General features: G+C 42.8%; 1 long non-coding RNA gene across 3 annotated transcripts; it reads left to right on the top strand.

Annotated features, from left to right (window-relative positions):
• The first annotated feature begins 540 nt into the window (after positions 1-540).
• Positions 541-12,122, top strand: LOC116873047. Of its 3 annotated transcripts, none has more exons than XR_004383728.1 (5): positions 541-657; positions 1,546-1,794; positions 3,316-3,401; positions 6,126-6,232; positions 11,817-12,122. It is a non-coding gene; the product is annotated as an uncharacterized LOC116873047 (long non-coding RNA). The 3 variants fall into 3 exon arrangements; XR_004383729.1 differs by lacking the exon at positions 541-657 and adding an exon at positions 720-843; XR_004383727.1 differs by lacking the exon at positions 541-657 and having other exon boundaries at positions 1,201-1,794.
• Positions 12,123-18,956: the final 6,834 nt, after the last annotated feature.

Genomic DNA, 18,956 nt, shown 5'->3' with positions numbered 1-18,956 from the left:
ACTGGGAATTCTACCCAGCGCGCGGCAGAAATGGCCGGCCTGAGCCATGGCGCGGCGGAGGCAGAGTGGAACCCAATTCCCACTTCTCTGCTGCGAAGCATAAACTACACACCAGGGGAGAAGGGGACGCTTCTCAAGAAAGAATTCCTTTGGCATCTTGACTTCAGCTTGGCTCCACAGCCCCGATCACCCCTTGGAGCCACCGTAGTCTCAGCTACAGGTGTGGTCACTTGTTTTTTTTTTTTTTTTTTTAAACCGCACATCCCACCAATCGTCTCCTTTGCTTAACCCACTCCTCAGCGTTGCGCATGCTCCCTGGGCTCGGATAACTGTCGATAAAGAGACGCCGGAAGTTGGGAGATGAGGCAGGTCGGTCGACTTGCGCACTTGCGCACGTGAACAGAATGAGCCCCCCGGAGCCTTTCGCTTTTCCCTTTCTGCGTTAAGGGAACACGCAGCAAGCCTGCTCTGCAAAAGAAAAGGCCATATTCTGCATGTCTTCGTGGGGATATGATAGGTTTCATTCCCTCTTCTCTGAGTTTCTAGAAACTTCCGCCCCAGATCTGAAGATGAAAACGTGTCATGGGGAGGAGAGAAGGCGGCTCACCTGTGGGGCCTCCCCGACGCAGCCAGCTCTGCTCAGTTGTTTTCGGTCAGGTAATTCAACTGAACTCACAGCACATAATTCGAAATCTTCAGATTTGCATGCTAACTTCTACTTTCTTAAGCGAATCTGGCTTTTAGCTATTATACAGAACACGCGTGATAAATCTTTAAAAAAAAATAGACTAAGTCTGCAGGGGAACCTCTGGGGAAGGTGTTACTCTTGGCTCCTGACTTCAGGTACAAAGCTCTGTTGCTTCCATTGCCCTGTTCTCCACCCCAACAAGTCTCAATCGTTCAGGCAGGAAGCAAACAGAAGGCAGAACAGAAAGTAGTTACCAGGGCTCGTGGGCAGGGTTCCCTGCGGCAAAAGGATGCAGGCCGGAAGCACCTGGCCTGTGGTTAGGTGGAGTGGGCTGGTCATTTCTGAAGCAGAGGGAGGAGTGGTTTGAATGTTTCTCTTGTCTGCCTCCTCCAGCATAAAGATAGATGGAGGCAGGAGATGAGCCAGCCTCTCAGTGGCAAGACAGGAAAGCAAAGCAACACATCCGAAGTGAATCCAAGCGGGGGTGGGGGGGGTGGGGGGTGTCTCTGCTGGGTTCCTCCAAGTGGGGTGCACTACAGTTCTGCAACCAACAGGGTGAACCCAGAAACCAGGCAAGGGAAATCCCCACTGCAGACATCCCATGGAGTCTTGGAGAAAGAAGCCTCCAGGGGGCTCTGGCCGTGTTAGAGTTGAAAGTGTAAACCCTCAAATGAGGCAGCCTTGGAGGGAGACCCCTGGAAAGGGAGCATCTTGCTTCCCAGAGCCAGAGTGAGGGGAATGAGTATCTGGGCATAAAACAGCTCACAGGTCTAAGAGTTGTCTATTCATATATCGTCTTTATCTACATAAGGTTTTCTCTTCGCTGATTGGATATCTTTCCATAAACTTGCATTTAGAGCACTGATTGACTTTCCAGCCCCAGCCTATCTGGAGAAGATACTCCCGGGGAATGGGAGAGAAGATAATAAACCTGAGAGCCGCATGGAACCGTTCGCTTGTCCAGGCATAAACCAGTGGAGACGGTGCTCTGCACTCTGTGAACTCTGATTTCCTTGCTTGATGTGTGACCTTGGACACTTGCCAGGGCCCTTCCTCCCCAGCAAGTGGCAGCTGGGGCTGTAAATGGAACTGTGGCTACAAAGCTGGTGAGTTATGTAATTCCTCACAAAAAGTGGACTTCTCCGTGGAATCGTGGGTGACCACGAACACAGTTTTTTGTGTTTGTTTTTTTCTAAGAATTCATAACAAAAGACAGCCGAGATGAAAAGCTGTTTTTCCCTTCTAGGTGCTCTTTCTATTTATTTCTGTTATTAGAGGTTTAAAGCTGTTGGATATGAAGGCCAGCCTGCTTTAAAAGCTGGAGGTCTTGCCTTGAGGATCATAAAGTTAGTTCCAGTCTTCTGTGGTTTCGTAGCTACAGTGGAAGAGGGGAGAATGCTTAGAATTGGGACTTTTTAAATGACATTAAAAATATACAAAGTACAAGCTTTATGAAGTATACAAGGTATGAATTCTAAAGTATGAGGGGAGGGGAAATGTCTAAACTATGATAAAAAGTAACAGGAAGAAATGGGAAGGCTTGATCTGGTACAGGCTGGCCACCATTTTAATTCCTTTCCTATGCTTCCTACATTTCCTTACTGTTCCTTCCTGTTATTCATCATTACTGTTAATGTCAAAGCAGTATATATATTGGAAAAACAATATTACGTGGATGGAATTCCATCTATTTTATTTAGATCCAGCATGGGTCTGTGAGCTGGTTATCTCACTTTGGGTAATAGAAAGATGATGTGAACACTTGAAGTAATTTGGGCACAGTGTTATAAATGTGTAAGGAAATGTCACTGTTTAAAGGAATCTAGATATTCAGCAAATTATTACGTGGACCCACCTCTTATTCTGCTTATTTTGTAAAGGGATCAGTCTTTTTGTAGAGGCACTGTTGTATTAAATATATCCGAATTTTCACATACTGAGATTTCCTACAGCAAGGCAGGACTGTGTTTTATCATTTTATTACTTCTGATTGGCTGGATTTTTTTTTTAAGAGTCTTATACAATTCGTATTGCTAGTGTAAAACTAAGTATACGGGGCCTGACCCTCTAAGTGGGAAGAGAATAAATTGGAAGCCACTGGGGTACAATTTGGTATGTTAACTCACCCCTGATCTAAATTTTAGCCTAATGGAATGAAGTCACAGCTGGGTGGAGAGAGGAATGGTCTCCTGTCAGTCAGTGTAGCTGCTGAGTCAGGAGAGAGAGGGACCACTTGCTCCCGGGTGGGTAATAACATAGGCAGAGGGTAAAGTTTTCTCCAGCTCACACACAGCCACACAGACACTCAGGCACACCAGACTGATTGCATCACTTACGATATAGATTTACTTGTAGATAACAAAGATCCAAAATAATGGGTATTTTAAGAAACAAATTTGCTTCTCGTGTGTAAATGCATAATTCAAGACTGTCTGGCAGCTCCTCATTTATTGGGACTCAGGATGCTTCTACACCGTCCTTCCATCCCTGGGAAGTGACTACCACCCTCACGGTCCGGTATGGGGGACCAGAAATCATTCCATTTTCCAGGAAGTATTCTAGAAGAATGCCTGTGGAAGGAACTGCAGATCATTGTCTAATATCTAATCTCGCTTTCTGAGTTCTAGAAGCCTCATGGTTGTCTGGAATAAGAAGTCCATCGCTAGTCCTGTGGCAGCTCCGACTTCAGGCTACTGGGAGGTGAGGAAAGGAGGTATGTGAGAGGTCCCGGTTGTGTCATGAAAGGCAGCAGCAGTATACCATCTCTTAGCCCTTTTTCTCCATTTTGGATAATGAAGTCAGAGGTTACTGGGACACAGTGGTGCCACTACCCCAGCCTTGCCCTGTCCATTCAGATTTTTCCATGAGACAGAAATAAACTTCTGTCTTATCAGCCTCTGTCATTTCAGTCTCTGGTAAATGCTGATGACAGTAAAGCCTACCTAATACACCTATCTTTAGGGAAATTTCATGGAGGGTTAAATGTATTTTAGTTACTCAGGTCCAGTGGTAAGCCCCAAAGCCTCATCACTGGCCTTTGGCATTGGCACATTGAAAACCATTTTTCCAGCATTCCCAGTCTTCTAGATAATGCTCCAGGGCGTTAGGGCAATGCAAAATGAAATGTGACCTGCTCCTTCCCTCAAGTAACTTAGTATCAAATTGAGGACAGAATGAAGAGAGCAAATATTATTGGATGCCAATCATATGCAGGCACTGCTGTAGTTGTTGGCACATGTCATGTATTCCTTAACCTGCCCCTCATGAAATTTTTGTGGAGTCCTCATACTACAGATGTGGACCCCAAAGCTGAGGAACGTGGCTGTGCCCAGAGCTGCACTTAGAATAAGCAGTGGGATTGCAATTTAAGGTTTAGGTTTCTGACTCAGGAGCCAACCCTTCAAGAGGCTGCTTCATGGACATGTATCTGAAAGGCACGAATGCCACCTCCAGGTGACAAGGGCCAAGCCCTTCAGATGCCTCAGCTGATTCTTCTAGGGAGGTCACCAGCCTTCATAGTTTCCCCAGGGTCACTATGGGACTATGAATAACCACAGGCTTGTTCTTCCCCTTCTATAAGGAAGAGTAAACCCACCTCAGGCCACCACACCTATGAAAGTGTCACCTTATGGGTCTTATCACTATGACTGCAATCTGTATTTTCTTTTCTCATTGAAAAACAAAAAATGTTCACCAGACAACTCCCTTTCTGACCCTTGCTTTTGCCTCCTTATCTACTTTGGACTCCAGGCTCTTCCGCTCTGGACATTTCTCTCTCCATATTCCGCATACGTAAAATAGCACTTGGAACCTGTATCCCCCTTCATTCAAGGGCTTATTATGCCTAACTGACCCTAAAGCATATAAAGTAGCCTGTCCAGACATTTATAGAATTATATCGTCTCTTAAATCATGTCACACCTTTTGCTAAAAAATACCCAGCTCTTAAATCATTTGCAGAGGTAAGCCAAGGTTCAGAGTCCTAGACAACCATAAAGTCTGAATGGGATGAAAATTTCAAAATCACTTGAAGAATTTATATGTGCTCAAATTGTAATATCAACTCCGAATGATCACCTAACATGGGTAAGGCCTGGCTTGCCTACCCATTTTGAGAGTAGTAAGAAAAGATGACAAGCCTCTCTTACATACTAGGAGAACTCATTCCAAAGAATTATCTGAATTCAACCCAGCAGAGATCTTTGCCAGCATTAGCTTTGGAAGGAAGGGGCTGTGGTCCCTTGTATTATTTATAGTAAGGGAACACAAGCTGATGAAACTAAAACCCCCCAAATCTTACAAAATAAAATAAGAGCTTATTTCTTTTTTTTTATATTTTTATTATTTATTTGAGAGAGAGTGAATGAGAAGAGTAGGGGGGAGAGGCAGAGGGAGAAGCTGACTCCCCACAAGCAGGGAGCCTGACGCAGGGCTCTATCCAGGAACTCCAGGGTCATGAGCTGAGCTGAAGGCAGATGCTCAAGCAACTGAGCCACCCAGGCGTCCCAGTAAAAGCTTATTTCTTGCTCACAGCATCATCCCATTGGGTTTTCAGGGGCCAGCCTTCAATGAGACGATTTGGGGACCCAGGCTCACCATCCACTAGGCTCCCGAGAATGGTTCCTCTGCATTTGACCCAAAGACAAGGGAAGTGACAAAGTATGAGATATTGTGCTGCTGTTATGGTCAAGTCTGGACATCACAATGTATCCACAAGGATCCATTTTCCTGAATTCAGACTCCAAGACCCAAACCTAATTGTGGGGGAGGTTGGAAAACGTAGTCTTCCAGTGTGTCCTGGACAAAGAATTGGACTCCAGCATAAACAGCTGTCTCTGCCCCACTGTGGGGGGCAAGCCATTGGTAGTTGGTTTTACCACCCATGTCCAATGGTTGGTATGTTATTTCCTCACTCCCCTGATCACCTACATGCAGAGGGGTCTGGTGCCTAGGAGGCCCTGGTACTCTGACATAAAGGGAGGGTCAGATCTTGGCCATGAATTTGCAACTTCCACCTGCTGTGTTTTCAAATCAGCGTGGAGTTCTGTTGGTATCTGTCACTGCCCTCCCCCCACCCATCCTCACTGCCACCCTAACTTGCCTTTTCCCAGGTCTGGGAAGTGGAACGCTGAGTATCTTTGCCTTCCACCTCCACAGACAGAAGAAAAGAGGCTTTTACTCTGAGGTTATGGCTTTTGTGTGGCATAAGAGCCTCCTCTCCCCAGAAGGGATTCTCCCCTAAGACCATCAATAGAGATCCCTTCCCCATTCAGCTCCTTGTATCCTTATAACAGGTGGAATGGCAAGTAAGCCTCGATGTGAGTTCTAGAGCTTTAGATAGAAGCAGCAGCAATGAACTTGAAATTTGGCTGTTGTCCTATTTGGAAGTCATTATGGTTACTGGGTCTGTTCGCAAATAGTCATGTTCTCTTTTCAGAGACCTAGGAAGATTGCACTTTCCTGACAACTTTGGCAGCTGGTAGCAGGGCCAGAGGGCTTCACCTGGTCAAGGAAATGTGAGCAGACGTGATTTATCATTTCCAGGTAGGAATGTGAGGAGCCAGTATTTGACTTAATGGTGTTCCTTTTCCCCCTCCCCACCAAGGCCTCTTTAGGTGATGATCTGGTGGTAACTTTTCCCAAAGGCGACACTCATAAGGCTCTTTCCCATAGGAGTTCTGTCAGCCTGGGTCCCTCAATTACTATAATAGTCAGAGGCCCCTGATGATTCTCGATGGACACGTAACAATGAGAGAAAAATAAGCATGGCTTCACTGAGCCAGTGTGAATTAGAGATGGTTTGTTACCCAGAATAACCTGAAAGGACCTAGCGGATAAAAGTCCCATGATTTCTAAAAGTCCCATGATTTCTTTCTAGGACAGAACCTTTTTCCATTGACTTTTACTTTGTTATGAAACCTTTATGCTTACAAATTACATGCACAAAATCTAATTTTTTTAAGTGCAGCCAGGTAAACATCACCCAATTTCAGAAATAAAACCTGACCCAATTCCTTTAGATTCCACCATGTGACTCTCCTCCATTGATTATTCCCTTCTTCCCCCCAGAAGATGAGTTATTTTTTCTATTAATGATTCATTTGAGTTTCTTTCTTTCTTTTCTTTTTTTTTTTTTAAGATTTTATTTATTTATTTCAGAGAGAGAGAGAGAGGGAGAGAGAGTACAAGCAGGGGGATCGGCAGACAGAGGGAGAGGGAGAAGCAGACTCCCCGCTGAGCAGAGAGCCGGATGCGGGACTTGATCCTAGGACCCTGAGATCATGACCTGAGCCGAAGGCGGAGGCTTTAACCCACCAAGCCACCCAGGCACCCCTTACGTTCTGTTTTTAGGATTCCTCCACGCAGATGCATGTAGCTATATCTTAATTCACTTTTGCTGCAGTTTAATGAATATCACAGTATGAATTTATCCCTTCTTCAAGCAGGTGGCCATTTGAATTTCCTGTTGGAAATTTCTGAATTAGAAACTAGGCTAATATGAGGATTCTTGTGTATATTGTGGTGTGCACGTGTAAGAATCTCCATAGACGTACACCTAGGAAGAAAAATGCTCTACTTTGCTCCATATATCCAAATTGTTCTCCACAGTAGCTGCTCCAATTCATACCGCCACCAGCTTGCGAGACTTCCTGCACTGTACCCTCACCAGCCCCTGCTAATGATGGCCTTTTTCTTTTGTTCATCATGGCGCTGGGTATCAAATGGTATCTGACCATGGTTTTCATTTTCTTGAAGACATACTTCCATCACAAGTGAATTCGAGAAACCTAGCTGAGCATCTGTTCAAAACAACTTGGCGTAGGTATTCTTAAATTAGGTAAATGTCACAAACCAGGCCCCTTCTTATAGAAGAGGTTGTAGTTGGAACAGGCACAATTATTCATTTTTGGACATTCAAAAATACCAAAGGATTTATGCTACTGTTTGTGTTGTAGGTTAAACAGTTATTTCTTAAGTGGCTTCTTTTAGGGGTTAACAGTATTATCTAAAGCTGTGGAAAAAGCAAATACATTTCAGGGAAATTATAAACATTTCTTTTATCTCACCAGATAAAGAGATTTAGTAGAAGTCCTAATGCACCCACTTGGCTATACACAATTTATAGCAGATAAAGAGTTTGAAACACTTTAATTTAAACAGTCACAGTTTTGTTTTTTGGGGTTTTTGTTTTGTTTTTTTTGAAGGTTGCTAAAAGGCTCTTTGACACTCTTTGTAAGTGGGGACCATCTCAGAATAAGAACTGGTTCTGGATAATATCAGAATTCATTTCCCACTAAGCATCTCCATTAAGCACTTTTTTCATCTCTGAAGCCTTTCCTTTTATGTAGTGTTTGCATCATTGACACCTTCTCTTACTGAATCCCTAATATAAACAAGGGATGTAATAAGCCCTAATGTATTTTATCAAGATTTTAAGAGATGTGGTTATGGTATGAGGATAACCAAATGGGGTAGAAAGTAAAGCAAAATTTTCATAAACACCTCAAGCTCATCTGACACTGACAACTCTGTAAGGCCAGGAAAGAAACATTGTCCCTGTGTTTATTCATCAATTAGAATTTGATGAACTCCAAATGTTATCTGACCAGCCAAATCCTGTAACACAGCCTTTCAGGAGAAAATTAGAAGCTCAGCCCTGTTTGGAAGACAGACTTGAAAATAAATTTACTTTCTCCCTATCTACGTCCTCATGGCAACAGGGAGTTTCATGAACCACAACAATAATACATGAAAAGCAAACCTTCGGAATTCACCATCTTAATCCAGTCACATAAGAAGGCAGTCCATCCAAAACTTAAATTTTGCGTGATCTGTCTCAGCTGAAAGCGAGCTTAGTCACTGTCTGAGCAGCCTACGTGGAAGGGCTGGTTTCTGGTTAACTCTCCTCTCCAGGATTTTGTCCTCTGTGAGATTCCGAGGTCTTCCATGGCAAAGGTTGGTGAGGGCCGGGCAGCAACAGGGATCCTTTGGGACTGAGGAGGGCCAGTGGACTGAAGAAGTATGGCTTAGATGAATGCTACTCCCAGTGGGGTCTGTGGACTAGTGCCAGCCTGCACACCTGTTGTTCCCAGTCTCCAATAGAAAGGGGGACACGTTGAGAGCAAGGATCTAAACCTTTTGTAGCCACAGATGCTGCTGCTAGAGCCCCGTGGATGAGAGCTGAATTTGTCTCACTAAAGGACATGTTCTACAAAAGAATGGGCTAGTGACATTTAAAAAAAAAATAAACGACAAAACACTTACCCTTCACCACAGAAGGTTGGAGAAGGGTCGGTCCAGGGATATGGTTAAAACTCAGATTCTTGATCGCCAGTCGATTTGAGTGATGTCATGACTGCATTCTGAACGAGTTTCTAGGTGGGGCTGCTGCTATGGTCAGGACCGCCCTTGACGTGGCAGTGGTCTAGATTCAACTAAATACAAGAAGCTCCCTGCTATTTGTCACGGATGACTCACAAACGTGGACACTTTAATTCTGTGGTGCCAGAAGGTAACACCTTTTGGATACTTGTATTTGGCACCTTCTATGTTTTTAGAATGTGGCAGTTACCATTTGTCATGCTCCAAGAGTTCCGCTCTTCAAGACTTTTCCATGTTATCCCCTTCTGCCCTCTTAGAACTGGCATTATGGTGACATTCTTCTGAATTTTTAGAGCTTCCTCTTTCACTGTTTGAAAGCTTTGCCAGTGTGTTAACAGCATACACATGCTGGGTCTCATAACCATTGCAGGCAATGCCTTCTGGAAAGAGATGGGGATTATAACTGGCATCAGTACTGACCTGAATTTTAAGACATATTCATAAAAGAAGGGAAAGGCTTGATATCTCCGGTACTAGAAACCCACAGTGCCTACCATCCAAGCTGCTCAAGTAACCTTTGACAACTCACCTGAGTTTCTTTGTTGCAGTTTCTAGAACATCAGCCAAACCTAGGTATCTTCAAAATGAACAGAGCCTGGCACTTAGGAAATTAACTGCCTCTGAAGGCAGTAGTCCCCTTCTCTCCTTCTGTAAATAGCTAGGAAGAACAACCCGGAGCAGCTCCTGAGCCTCTAGGAGACTTCCATCAGCATCACTGCTAGAGAAATTCAAGAGCTTTCTCTAAGGCAATTCTGCCACTAAGTCAATTATCACAGGGTGTGGCAGGCTTTTAGAGAGAATAAACTACCCTTCCTACTGAAAGAAAATGATGAATTCTCAAACGGGACCCCTCTAATAATCCATTTGCTTGGCGACATTGTACTCCTATTGGCCAATTATCTAGTTTGATGCCCGTTGTTTGCACAAATGTCTTCGAATTCTGGGAAAGATGTACAATTCGGAGAGCTACTTGTACAGAAAAAGGGGTCAGTATCGTCCTTAGAAGAAAACGTCCTCAAGAGTCTGAGAGATTGAAAGCAAATCTGTAAATAGAAGCCACCTAAGGGAAGTCTGAAAGAGCATGTTTTAAATTCTGAGTATATCCCAATTGTGGCAGTTTCTTTACTTTGATTTAGCTGCTGCTCAATGGCCACGTATGCACTTCTGTGCTTCCATCTCATCTGCAAAATGGGGATAATGACAGTAAAGATTAAATGAATTAATACATGTCAAGACCTGAAAATAGTCCCTAGTGTATAGTAAATGCTATATAACGTTTCCTCGGATCTCATCATTTTTTTTTTAAAGATTTTATTTATTTATTTATTTGAGGGAGAATGAGTGAGAGAGAGCATGAGAGAGGAGAAGGTCAGAGGAAGAAGCAGACTCCCCAAGGAGCTGGGAGCCCGATGCGGGAATCAATCCTGGAAGTCCGGGATCATGACCTGAGCTGAAGGCAGCTGCTCAACCAACTGAGCCACCCAGGCGCCCGGATCTCATCATTTTAAAGAGTCTTGGTGACTTGGGATCCCTTCCATCCCACCCACCCCACCCCACCCCACCCCTGCTCCAGACAACTCCCATCCCCTAGCCTGAATACCAGTATTACCCAGGCTGGTGTATACTGGTAAAAGCATAGACCAACTCCATTCAATAGAAATACAATACGAGGGGCACCTAGGAGGCTCCGGTGGTTAAGATTCTGCATTCAGCTCATGTCGTGATCCCAGGGCCCTTGAGCCCAACCTTTCAGCTCCCTACTGAGTGGGGAGCCTGCTTCTCACTCTGCCTCTAAACTACCCACCCACTCATGTTCTCTCGCAAATAAACATATTTAAAAAATCAAAAAATATGAGTCATACATGCAATGGTAATATTTTTTAAGAGTAAAAAGGGGTAGAACGAATTTTAATATTTAAAAATATAATCCAGCACAGCCAAAATATTATTTCAACATTTCATCAATTTAAAAATTATTAATGAAATAGTTGACATCCTTTTTTTCACAATAAGTCTTTAAAACATGTCGACTTTTACACTTATGGCATATTCCAGTTTGAATGCTACATTCCCATTAGGATATTTGCTAATAAGTATTTAAGTTTCATAAAATTTACAGTTGGAAAAGTACCTTTACTTACCCAAGTTGTTACAAACATACTTGAAACTTTTCCAGTAACTGAAGGGAGTTTTCACTCACTGGATTATATATCAGGTTTTTTTTTTTTTTAAGTTTAAATTAAATAAAATTATAAATTCAGTTCCTCATTTTGCACCAGCCATATTTCAAATGCTCAAGAGCTACATGAGGAGAGTTGGTACCATTTTGGATAGCACAAGTGTAGACTGAAAACACACAGCTGTGCCAAGTCATGATATGGTCCCTGACAAGTTATGTGACTTCTCTCAGCCCTAGTTTCGTCATTACAATTTATAAATATACAATAGAGGAAAATATAACTTTATTAATAATTATATTTTCTTTAGTATTAGAAATAATGTGTCTAAAACACATAGCACTGTGATAAACAGATTATAAGAGATCTTCAATGAAGAGGGACTGTTTTTCCCTTAACAGTTTAAGAAAAAACTGAAACATCCAAAAAGCTATAAATCATACAGTGAATCCCCACATACCCACTACCTAGATTCTAGTATTGTTAACATTTGTTTATGTTGCTTTATCACATGTCGGTGAGAAAGGACATTGACTACCTCCATTTTGACCTCGAACTTTCTAATTAAGTTCTTTGCAGCCAATCTCTTAACTCAAGCAAAGGCCCCACAGGCAAAAGTATCCCATGATGCCATCCAAAACTCCTTCCTCAAGCAACAGGGACTGCCAGCAAGATTGCGCGTGACTGACCCCAAGACAATGATCCACCTGACTTTTACTGCCCACCTACACATAGTCACCAAGCCCTGTCCTACATTTTCTTTATATGAACCAAGAAGTATTTTCAGCACTTTGGAGACCATTTTTGAAGAAATATTAGTCTGCTGCTGTCTTCCTAGTGTTGGCCTCACTGAAATAAATCCCTTTCTTCTTTCACCACCACTCGTCTCTGCCTTTGGATTTTGTCAATAGCAAATGGTCAAACCTGGTCTGTTTGGGACTCTGGAGCCAGGTGTGCTTGCTTCCCTGTGCTGGGGTTCCATCTGCATATCCACTCATCTGTCCAGCTGACTTTCATGTAGTTTAAAGTAGATGCAGACATCAGTATACTCCACCCTTGAAACTCCAGCATGCGAATCATAAACTAAATTCACTATTTGTCTTTCCTTTCTCCCTTCCATCCTTCCTTTTTCTTTGGCTTCCTTATTTACTGTCAGGTAAAAATATACATAGTGGGGGTGCCTGGGTGGCTCAGTAGGTTGAGCCTCTGCCTTCAGCTCGGGTCATAGTCTCAGTGTCCTGGGATCGAGCCCTGCATCGGGCTCTCTACTCAGCAGAGAGCCTGCCTCCCCCTCTCTCTCTGCCTCCCTCTCTGCCTACTTGTGCTCTCTCTCTCTGTCAAATAAATAAAAATCTTTAAAAATATATATATACACATAGTGAAATTCGCAAATGTTCAATGAGCCATTGCATGAACATTGACAGTGCATATACCTGCATAAACCAAACTGCTGTCAAGACAGAGAATATGTTTATTATTCCAGAAAGTTCCCTTACAACTCCTCCTTGCTAATCTTAGTCCTTACTGTCCTGCTTCTTGCCCCAGGCAATCATTGTTCTGGTCACCCCCTACAGATTAGCTTTGTTTGATCTAGAATTTCAGTCACACAATATATGATAGTTTTGCGGAAACTTTTCACTTAGCATAATGTTTTTGAGATTCATTCACGCTGTCGTGTATTTACTCCTTTTTATTACTGAGTACTAATTGCGGCCATTTTTAGTCAAAACTGTCGCCCCAGGGCACCTGGGTGGTTCAGTGGGTTAAGTAAGCTTCTGCCTTTGGCTCAGGTCATGATTTCAGGGTCCTGGCATCGAGCCCCACATTGGGCTCTCTGCTCTCAGGAAGCCTGCTTCCTCCTCTCTCTCTCTGCCTGCCTCTCTGCTTACTTGTGAACTCTGTCAAATAAATAAATAAATTCTTAAAAAAAAAAAAAAAAACTAACCCCTCTCCTCAACCAAACCATTCCATTCCTTTACAACTCACTAAAGTCCACACCCTATCAATCCACCATGGATCTAAGGCTTCCAGCTGTTGATGCTAGCTCAACTCCTTACAATTAATGAAAGAAAGTCTTCATATGACATCCTTTAAAATTTATGTACAGTTGGAAAGTTTCTGAGCTTTCTATGGAGAAGGCAAAGCTTTTCTAATTCCTTCAGTTCTTCATACAGTGATGTTTTAGCTTCTTTTGATGTCCTGGTCATTCTCTGTGTTCACTCTCTTAGCACAGTTTGTAATTCAGATTTACTGGTTTGTTTATTGATTCTCGCCTCTAATGAGCTGTAAGTTTTACTGGGCAACACCGTGCCTATTTTGTGCATCTGTGTACACCCAGCACCTAGGATCATGCCTGGTAATCAGAAGGCCCTCAACAAATATTTTTTGAATGAATACATGACTATAGAAAGAAAGAGCCCACCTTTAAGCATGTTTAATTTCGCCTATATGTTAAGTATATATGTGACATCAGGCAGGTATTAGAGGAGGGGTGAACACTGGAGCTTGAGGAAAACACTAATTTCCAAGAGACAGGCCTCAGGGAAGTTGCCAGCCAAGTGCACTGACTCCATTCCTGGAGTCCCTGTCTCCAACTCTTCTCCAGTGAGCTAAGTGCATAACCTACACCAGAATCTGTAACTTCCCTTACAACCTAAAACCAGTCATTATTAGCTGGGCCCCTTTATTTTCCAAGTGTCCTTAAGTCTCCACAATTAAGCTGACAGTGCACCTTTCCCCTCATGCCCAAGTCAAATTTGTGAGATAATTTTTTAAAATATTGTTTTGCCATTCTAGTATTTATCTTACCTTTCTTCCAAGCAGATAGACGGGACTTTTTGTTCAGTTCCTTGCTTTGGAGGAGTTTGTGATTCATAAAAGCAGAAATTACCTTTGTCTTGACCCTCAGTCTTGTTTTTCCAGAAGCATCAGATTTCTGAAGGAATCATCCTAGTGGTGGCGAGGGAGGGGGTATTAGAATCTTGCTAAAGGAAGCAGGGATATTTCTCCTGACCTGGAAAGGGGTTGGGGTTGATAGACTCCTTAAAAAAATGTGACCCACACCCAGCTCTCCCAGCGCCCTGGAAGGAGGCAGCACCCCAGAAGGGAATGGCTGTGGTACCCTAGAGAGCCTGGACTCTAACCACCAAGCTCCCCAAGAGCAGTGCTGACACTGGGTCTCAGCTTTGGCAAGGAAGAAGCTGCAGACATACCCACCTCTGGTGAGGCACCCAGCTTGGTACACCAGGCATCAGGGGTCAACGTGATGTTTGAAAGAGAGGGCCTTCTGACTGCTGTATAAACCTTCCAACTTGTTATATGGCCCTAGAGAAAGAGAAGGGGGAAGAGAATTCTGTCCTCACACCCATCTCTATAATCACAAAAATTGGATTTCTTCTTGTTGGGGAGCAGTGGAGATTTGGGCACGGATTTGATTTGCTTTAGAAAAAATACAGATGGCCCTTGAGATTGTGCATTAGATTGAGAAGGACAAATAGGAGAGAAGAGAGGAATAAGAGGAAGAAATTATGCTACATGAAAGAGTGGAGAAAGGAAAAGAAGGGAGAAAATGAGCGGAAAGAAGGAAGAATATGACAAGGGTTCGTTCTAATGGTAGCCCATATGCTATAGAGCTCAATAGTCATAAGATACAAAGCGGGTTAACAGACTGTTAAATAATACATATTCTAGCCCCTTCCTTGACAAATAAATATTCACAATGATAGAATGAAAACTCTGTTTAAAGCTATGGGTTTTTATATGACTGAGAGTCAACAAACTCTCAAAGATGACTGGATTTAATTATATTGTGCATGTCTGAGTGTTCCTTTGATGGGCTAGCGCTGTTTGATAAGTAATAAAATAACTCATTAAATCACAAATATATTCCATAAAATTTGCTTTTCTTGCCTTTGTTTCAGCAAAACACTAATTATGTTATAATCAGCATTTGCACGTATTTGTATTCTATTGACACCAATGCTAAAATAGACACATTTCTTGAAATATTATAGTCTAGGATAATTTTTTTTAAAGATTTTATTTATTTATTTGACAGAGATCACAAGTAGGCAGAGAGGCAGGAAGAGAGAAGGGGGGAAGCAGGCTCCCTGCTAAGCAGAGAGCCCAATGTGGGGCTCTATCCCAGGACCCTGAGTTCATGACCTGAGCCAAAGGCAGAGGCTTAAACCACTGAGCCACCCAGGAGCCCCTAGGATAATTTTTTTATTATTAATTTCTATTTGGAGAACATTCACTCTGCTAAAGAAGTAGTACCTGGAGTTAACAGAATTCCTTTATATATCATGCTTATGCATGATATCTGGATTGTGTATAATAGATTATTTTTACTATAGAAGTTATAAAATATTTCTACTTCAATATATACATTGTCATATCTTGATTTTCACCATCTCTCAAAGCAGTATCTAGAACCATGCAATAATGTAAAGCAGAATACTTCTCACACTGTATCTTTATCCATATCTAGACAGATTTAGTAGTAATTGGATTATTTAATTTTAGAAAATGTTTCTCAGACTCCATGTGCTGGTGCTCTGAATATTGTGCTAATTTGTAAATACCTCTGGAACCACAAGGAGGAATAAGAAAGTGTATGTTCAGCACTAATGGGAAATGATACTTGGTCACATGAGACTATCACACTCATGCTATCAGAGAACAATGATTTGACAAGTTAATTAATTTGTCTTTTCTGTTACCTAAGTGCCTCTGCCATTCAAATCTTGTCACTAGCTCCAAAGTAATGTTTGTTTCTGACGTATCAATGGTACAACCCAGAGGTCTTCATGGCATTTGGATGGAGTCATCTTTATTATTTTAACGACAAAAGGCAAGGACAGAGAAGGTCCCCATTTCCCTGGGGCCTGAACAGTGTTAATTACGAGCATGGATGTTTAGGGTTACATCACCCGAGCACTGAACACTGGATCCCAATTGACAGAGGTGCCCACGTGGTCTTTAATTCATTTATGTCCCTTTGTGACAAGTAGGGCTCTCTAGGGTATGAGGCCAGAGAAGAACCCCTCTTGTCTGGTGTAAGCTCAGTACTGCAAAGGAGAGGGGGAATGAAGAGAGGGAAGGCAACAGGAGAAAGAAAATAGACCACAGAGACTCTAAGGCTACCTCTCACATCCCCAAGGTAAAGCCTCTGACCTTTAATGGTCTCCGTCAAAAAGACTAAGTTCTAGAGCATCCAAAGAAAAATCTTCAGCTTACATACATTCAAAGAGCCTCTATAAACAAATGTATATAAATATGTAAATACATGCTCTGTGTAATCTTTACAAATTACATGTAATTTAAATATTATATATATTTTTTTGCATAGCAATGGAATTATTTTCTTCTTTCCAACGTTTTCTGCTTTCCCTCTCCTTCTGAGACTCTCTCCGCTGATGGAGTTTGGGAGATGCAGGTGTAGGATGGTAGAGATAAAAAAAAATCATATATGGCATTACTGGTTGCCAGATTGAGGATTTCAGAGAACAGTAAGGAATCTGTTTGTAATTTTAGGAATCCATTTGGAATTGACCATTTGCTGAAGGGGAAGGGTAAATAAAATATGCCTTAGAAAATAAACATCGGCCCTCTGTAATGTCCATTGATTAAAAAAAAAATTTCTAACACAGGTACACACAGTCATGAAGAACGTATACTTAGATGAAAGACTATTTCTTTAAATTGGCTAGCTTTTTTTTAACTTACTGATTGCATCTGCTCATGCATCTATTTGTTGAAGATCTGATGAAAGCGGGGCACCTAGGCAGCTCAGTTGGTTACGTGTCTGACTCTTGGTTTCAGCTCAGGTCATGATCTCATGGGTCATCGGATTGAGCCCTGCATCGGGCTCCATGCACATCAGGGGTTGGGGGGGTGCAGGGAGTCTGCTTAAAGATTCTCTCCATCTGCCCCTCCCCTGACTCATGCACATGAGTGCCCTCTCTTTTTCTCCCTCTCCCCTCTCTAAAGTAAATCTTTAAAAAGAAAAGAAAAAAGATCTGGTGAAAGCTTTTTCAGAAACATGATCTGGTCCTCGGATCAACTTTTGGGACCCAGTGCCTGCATGTGTCCAACCAAGCTGAGTGAGTAAAGCCCTTGCAAGATCTCTATGGAAGGACACAGCAGAGTTATGATTCTCTAGGGCACACTGTTCATGCACAGGCTGGTGAGAAGTGTATTATCAAACTGATAGAAGTCTGAAAATCAATGAATATTCACAGGCTCCAAAGCATCCCCATGACAGTAGTCCTGAAGATGTTTGGGGCTTAGACTTGAAGCATAAGAAACACAGTAGCATAACAAAGCATAAGAAAAACACAAATGAACCAGAGACCAGGGACGAAGACAGAGACACACACACACACACAGCTGTCACTGTGAGAAATACGGCCAGGTGAGCAGCACAAACTCTGGCACTTTCTAAAGGGCCAAAAGGAGAGCTGGATGACAGCAATCTCAGAGGAATAAAAAAGGACTTTTTGCTCACCCTGAAAATGCGGAAAGTCTCACAGAGTTTTGACAAACGGCTTTAATCCCCTGTGGGCCTGGTGCTGAACTATAGTATGTGGCTTTTGACAGAACTGCCAGAGAGTGGCAACCACAGAGTCCATGTCTCCTCTGTATAAGGGCAAAGACCGAAGCCATAGCCTGGGCTACATTACAGAGGCTCACTGGTCTCCTAGGGTAATCAGCTCTCAGCAAAACCCACAGGTGTGACTTCCTCATGCAAGGAAAAGGTAAACCAGTTGGCCATGCTGTCAAGCTCAAGCTGGGTAGACTGATACTGCTTCCTGGTTATAAATTTGGGTCTAATCACTTCATTACCCTGAAGCTCCACTTCCATGAATTTAAGTTGGGCTGACACCGCCTACATAATTGTGTTACGGTGGGAATTAAATAAAATGCTGTAAATACAGTAACCTATTCAGCAGGTACTGTTACCTCTTTTCTAATAATATTATTTTCCTATCTGAATATGAGCCTCCCATAATTTTCAAATTTCTCTAGGCCCATCATCTCATAAAATAGCTACCACCCATCAAAAATTGAGGAGGAGGAAGAGAATGCCTGTCCTCTGGGAGGATGAGTTGTTGCCCACTAGCTAGTGGGGGCAGCTAAGAGCCATGTGACACTCCAGACCTCCTAGGGCCTCCGTTGTGACACTCACGCCAACCCCGGAATCCTAACCCAAGGCTGAGGCTGATTGCTATAGGGAACATCCCAAGTCTTCAAAGAGCACGCTCAGAGAATGGTGGTTTGCTGGGCCCCTCTCCTCCTTCTGCCACTACATGCCAGCTCATGACAGCTGAGCTGCCCTGTCAAATACACAGTAGCCGTCTTCACCCACATGCGAGAAATCAAATGGAAGCCTCCCCAACCCCCCGCCGTGGCATGAACCAGATTCCTTCTATTTATAAGCAGCAGCCCAACAGGCAGGCTTCATTCTGTAACTCGCAGTTCTCAGCAAGCTGCACCAGAATAGAGATGTGTTCATACTTTCCAGTCCCCCAGATTGCCACTTCAAAAAGAGAGTGATAGACAAATATGGTGCAACCCGTTTATAACATTTTCCCATGTTTAACTTCCAAATCTGAGAGTCTTAAACGCAGTTGCCAAAAGCAATTTTTTCTAAATGCAATATTTTTTTTCTTGGTCTCTTAGTAAATGGTAAATGAGGGGTTTTTTCC

The sequence above is a fragment of the Lontra canadensis genome, unplaced genomic scaffold (genome assembly GCF_010015895.1).
Source record: "Lontra canadensis isolate GAN:19392208 unplaced genomic scaffold, GSC_riverotter_1.0 scaffold31, whole genome shotgun sequence".
Classification (NCBI taxonomy): domain Eukaryota; kingdom Metazoa; phylum Chordata; class Mammalia; order Carnivora; family Mustelidae; genus Lontra; species Lontra canadensis.
The sequence above is the reverse complement of the archived record's forward strand: the minus strand, read 5'-3'. Positions and strand labels throughout refer to the sequence as shown.